This window comes from Myotis davidii, unplaced genomic scaffold (genome assembly GCF_000327345.1).
Source record: "Myotis davidii unplaced genomic scaffold, ASM32734v1 scaffold233, whole genome shotgun sequence".
NCBI lineage: Eukaryota > Metazoa > Chordata > Mammalia > Chiroptera > Vespertilionidae > Myotis > Myotis davidii.
The window spans coordinates 2,413,904-2,419,479 of record NW_006285917.1 but is presented as its reverse complement, the minus strand read 5'-3'; the positions used below and the strand labels follow the sequence as shown (position 1 = coordinate 2,419,479).

The following is a 5,576-nucleotide window of genomic DNA, read 5'->3' as shown; positions in this document are numbered from 1 at the left end:
GGCGAGTCCTGCTTGGAAGCCGGGCAGCGTGCGGGGAGGCGGGTGGGGGAGGCACCGGATTCCCAGCGGAACCTGCCAGCCCCGACTCAGCCCCCAAGTGCGGCGGCCAGCTCTCTCTCCCCGGCCGCCAAGGGTGGGGTTTGGCCCGCGAGGGGCGCTGGAGGTGGCCAGGCCAGAGAAATTCCTTCCATTTCCCGCCGGCTGCAGGGAACGGCTGCCAGGATGCCGCCGGGAGGGACCGGGATTGCCAGATGCAACTTCTTCGTGGGACCGAGTGGAGAAACCGAGGCCGGAGAGGGTCTCGTGGAGTCGGAAGCGGACCTGGGACTGGAAATGCTCCAGTGGTGGCCTTTACAGTGAAGTATTCATTTGGGTTTGGGGCTAGCATTAGGGGAATGCGGGGAAAACGAAGGCTGGGCAGGGGTAGGTGGGTTCACAACATTTCTGCCCCGAGGTGCTCATGGATTCGGGGGCTGACGGCCTGGACAGGGGCCCTAGTGGTGGCCACAGGCTTGCTTTGTCCTAGAGACCCACTCCCAGTGAATGGTTAGTTCAGGGACTTGGAGGAAGACTGAAAGGGCGGCCAGTTGTTTCTTTGCAGAGATCTAGAGCTGAGAGGAATGACAGGTGCACAGTAGGATAAAATCAAGAATCCAAATGTTGGCAATCCGGCAGAAGGGTGGACCAAGACTGACAAGATGAACGTGACTGATTATAAATGCTGAGACCTGTGCGGGAGTTCAGAAAATTAGGTCAGGAATCCGGGCCTAGAGGCTGGCTCAGAGGCCCAGCAACCCAGGCCCTGGAGCTTCCCACTCGCTTTCCGGGGTTGGCTGTCAAACTGCTCTGCAATCAGAGACCTCTGCCAGCTAAACAGGCCCAAGGGGGAACGGAATGCCCCTCCCTGGGCTCCCGGGGTCCTGATCCCAGGTTTGCCTCTTCCTAGCTGTGTGACCTTGGGCAAGGGGTTAACGGCTCTGTGCCTTAGCTCCCTCGTTGGTAAAATGTTCATAATAATCATCCCTTCCACCTAGTGTTGTGAGGCTGAAATGCGAACATGTACATAAAGTGCTCAGTAATGGATCTGGCACGTGGTGCTCCACGGATATCAGCTGCTGTTGTTGATGTGTGTTAAAGTAATATGCCCATTTCTGGGTGGGCACATTGGGCAATGCAGAGCATGGGAGCCACCAGGGCTGCAGAGAGTGGGTCTGTCAGTTGTGTCCTGTGCAAGGGGGAGTTAAGAAAAGACCCAAATACTTCAGGAAAGAGAAGGGCGTTGCAGGTGGATCCAGGCACAGCAGAGACCCAGAGCGGAGGGCTCTTGGAGGCAGGGTTGTGATCCATCATAGTGTTGGCTGCAGTGTCCTTCCCACCTCCTTCCAGGCGGCTGGCTGACCTCCGCCCAGCCCAGTCCCACTGCAGGCACGTGTGAGCCCTCCTCTCCCCGAATTCCACAAATACTAGAGCACCTGCTAGTGCTGAACTCTGTTTTATTTATTTTAAATATATTTTTATTAATTTCAGAGAGGAAGGGGGGAGAGAGAGAGAGAGACATTAGTGATCAGAGAGAATCATTGATTTTCTGCCTCCTGTACACCCCTGACTGGGGATTGAGCCCGCAAGTTGGGCATGTGCCCTGACCTGGAATCCAACCATGACCTCCTTGGTTCATAGGTTGATGCTCAACCACTGAGCCACGCCGACTGGGCTGAACTCTGTTTTAGAGACTGAAGAATGCAGGGCTTGAGAGAGACAAGTGAACAGCATTAGTCCCGTGGAGATAATAAAAGTAGGTTAAAGAGGTAGGATGAGGGTGGAGGCTCTGCAAGAAAATGGGAATGGGAACTGATGGGTGAGGAGGAGATAGCTGTACAGTCATCCCGGGCAATGCTTTCCTGGCAGAGGAACAGACAGTGCAAAGGCCCTGAGTGAGGAAAGAAAGCCCATTTGGCTGGAGCACAGCTGGGTCCTTGAGGTCTGGCCTGATGCTCCCACCACATTGGGTGGGTATCACTTTTTCTTCCTCCAAGCCCCCTCAGTCCTTGGTTGGCCCTCTGCACAGTGCTGGTTGTAACTGACCTTGATTCATCCCCCCATTGTAACCTCCTGTGGCCCAGGGATCTTGGTTTGTTCCTTCTTGGGTCTCCCACTGTTCATGGGCTCCCAGTAAGTGTTTATGAAATGACTGTGGAGGAGAGGATATTGATCTGGGACAGGAGATAGGATCAGGACCTTGCTCTGTGATGTTAGGAATCACTTCCTAGGCACCATCGGGCCCTGACTCTGGCCCCTGTTCTCAGACACAGGCAGGCTGACCCGGGCACTCAGACTGGGCCTGACTGGTAGGAAGTGTGTGTCCCTCCTGAGCCTTCCTCCTCAGCTGTGGGCTGGTAAGGAGGAGAGGGAGGGAGGGCCCCAGGGCCTGCCTGCATACCTGTTTCTGGAGGATAGGAGACGATGATGTCATTCTGGGAAGCAGGTGTAGCCTATGGGCTGGCGCAGGTCAGAAGCCTGATTTTGCCTTCTGTTTGGGGTTGGAAGCTCTCCAGATGTTCCAGACTGCCCTCCCCTCCTTCCCTGCGGCCTTCACTCCACGCTCCCATGACACCCGTAGGAGCAAGGGGTGCTGGTAGCTCTGGAAGAGGAGTCTGTGTGCCCTGGGCCAGAGAAGCTTCCTTTGCCTGGGGACCCTGGGGCAGAAGTCAGGAGGGCGAGGAGTCCCATCACCCACCCTCTGGGGCCCCCTCCTTCTTACTTCCTCTGCCTCCATCATGGAAACATCTACTCTTTTCCCCAGGCCTCCTCATGGCCTGTAGCGCAGCCTGATAACTGGAGAAGGCCAAACCTTGGCTCCCTGCCCTCTGGGGCCCAGTTGAGGGAAGAGAGGGTTGACTAAGAGTGGGAACAGGAAAGGAGAGCTGTGGGGGTCTTGGGTGCATCGGCTAAAGGGGGCTCTGGCACCAGTGGGGTCAGTGGGAAGAGCTTGAAAGGCTAGAGAGGTGGTGCACACAGTTGGCCCCAGAAGGAGAGGCCAGGAGATGCCCAGAGTGGCTTGGAACCAGGGTCTGAGGTCAGCTTTGATGTGTCCACATTGAATTTCTCTTCAAATTGATATCACGTATGTGTCTGGCACTGTTGTAAGTCTTTTACATATAGCTCATTTTAAGCCAGATGATAACCCTATGGTTGTTAATTTTAGAGATGTCAACCACAGGTTGTCATTTCTACAGATCAGGAACAAGAGGCACAAAGAGGTTACGTAACTTGCCTTAGGTTACAGTGATGAAGCCCGGATGCGAACCTGGGCAGCCTGAGATCTAGCATCCTGCTCTTAACTCCTCTACTCTGACCTGAGCCTTCCCCTTTTGGGACTGGCATCCCTTCACAGAATATTCCTTAGGGTCCTCATTGCTCTGGTTACAAGGCTGGGCTGCCTGGAGATGGGGTCATGGAGCCCCTGCCCTGAGGGCCTCTGAGGCTTTGGGGGCTACAGTGCAGCCTCTAGGGAGAGAAGGGTATTCTGCTCTGTCCTCACAACAGTTCTCTTTTCTCTGCTTACAAACACCCTTTCGTGCATATCAGGGGGCTGAGAGCTGGACTGAGGCACCCTCACCCCGGAGTAGGGTGTAAAGCTCCGGCCTGGGTGCTGCCATGTGTCACATGTCCCGGAGATGCCCCAGATGCTGTTAGCATCTCCTGGCCACAACCCCAAGGGCTGTTTGCCTAGGGCAGTGGTCGGCAAACTCATTAGTCAACAGAGCCAGATATCAACAGTACAATGATTGAAATTTCTTTTGAGAGCCAAATTTTTTAAACTTAAACTATATAGGTAGGTACATTGTTTATTAACTTAATTAGGGTACTCCTAAGGCTTAGGAAGAGCCACACTCAAGGGGGGGGGCCAAAGAGCCACATGTGGCTTGCGAGCCACAGTTTGCCGACCACGGGCCTAGGGCATAGGCCCCACGCTCTGATGCCCAGCCTTGGGCTGGCTTGTCCCCCTGGTAGCCTGCGTCCTGCCCCTGTTCCCACAGCTGTGTGTACTGGTTTGTGCTGTCTCCGGGGAATTCCCTGCTGGCTGGTTTCTTCTCAGTCACACTGACTCCCCCTCTGTAGGCCTCAGCCATGGACAGAGGCCAGCTCCAGCCCCTCCCTGGTGTCCGGCTCCTTTTGCCAGGCCCTGAAGATCCAGAGGATGGTTTGAGTATTGCCCAGGGTCTGTCCATCCATCCAGAGTGGTAAGTGCTCTGCTGTTGTTCTTTGTACACCCCTGGGGCCCCCGAGCAGGTGGGGTTAGGGGGTAGAGGTGGGTGTGGAGCCGCCTGAAGTGGATGTGGTTTGGGGGATGGAGGGGGAAGCCCTGCAGAGGTGGTAGGCGAGGTGCTGCTCAGCATGGGGAGATCTGATTTTCAGTGTTGGGGGTAACGTGGGGGTGGGGAAGGGGGAAGCCTCATTTTCTTAGCAGGAGAGGTGGAGGGGGGCACTCTGGGCCCTGTGACATGGGGTGATGGTGGGGGTGGTGGGTGACAGCTCTCAAGGCAGCATGTGCCCCGTTCCAGGAAGCTGATGGGGTGGAGTTGGGTAGTTCAGGGCCAGGCTGGGAGTATAGTGGGGCAGACATGGGTGATGGGAAGCTGCTTGTTTCTAGGTGCAGGCCCTGCACCAGGGGAGTGCGTGAAGGGAAGGCGGGGTGACCCCATTCCTCCCTGAAAGGGTACTGACCGCCCCTGCCTACTATGGCTGCCCTGAAGGTCCTGTGAGGTCTGGTAGGGGGAGGTGCCTCTGTAAATGGGAAGGATCTTGCTAACCAAGGACGGGGAGGGGCCCCAGCATTCCTGAGGGGGAAAATCTCAGTCTTGCAGACATGGCCAGAGGGATCCTTGGCCATCTCGCTCACCGCCTCTTCTTATGGACGAGGAGACTGAGTTACAGAGGGGAGAAGTGACTTTTCCAGGTCCCACGGTGAGGACATGTAGAGCCAAGCTTAGAATCCAGGCTCCTGGATTCCAGGCAAGCCCAGAGGCCTGATCTGCTGTGAGGACACACCTTCTTGTCTGAGCATGCTTCCAGAGAAGGCACAAGCCGATCTGCGGGTGACGGGGGGGTGGGGGGTGGTGTAATCAGAATGGGATTTCCACCAGCCCTTTCCCGGGGGACCTGAGATACTGGGATGGGGCCAAGGGCACCACAGTCCTGGTTACCGTGTTTCCCTGAGGGAGCTGGAGTGCAACCGGGCCCCCTGGACAGGGACCCTGTGACTCCCCTTTTTCTTCCCTGGAACAGAGAACAGAGGGCCGTCTCTGAGCAGCAGCCCCCCTCAGGCCTTGGGAGATGTCAGATGAAGCAGGAGCTGGCTCGGTATCTCCCCCAGCCCCCCAAGCACGGTTGCCTCCTGGGGAGTTGGTGCTCAGGGTGCAGAGAGTCCCAGAAAGATGGCTGGGCTGGGGAGGGTGGGATGTCCAGTTCGAGCCTGGATGGAAAAGGGAAAGCCCTGGGAAGCAGGGCCTCCGTTTCCAGGGCTGCCCTGGTTGTGCACCTGACCCCACGCTGGCAGCAGGCTCTGCCCCCACCTT

General features: G+C 56.5%; 1 protein-coding gene across 3 annotated transcripts in view; it reads left to right on the top strand.

The window, feature by feature from the left end:
- The first annotated feature begins 217 nt into the window (after positions 1 to 217).
- The window catches only part of NR4A1 (nuclear receptor subfamily 4 group A member 1), a 20,845-nt gene continuing 15,486 nt past the window's right edge, over positions 218 to 5,576 (top strand). For 2 of the 3 annotated variants that reach the window (XM_006757061.2, XM_006757058.2), the window contains exons 1-2: positions 218 to 356; positions 4,120 to 4,241. The gene's annotated coding sequence lies outside the window, so the exon portion shown is untranslated. Of the gene's footprint in view, positions 357 to 3,933; positions 4,242 to 5,576 lie in introns of those variants that run through there. The other variant, XM_006757059.2, reaches the window with a different exon arrangement.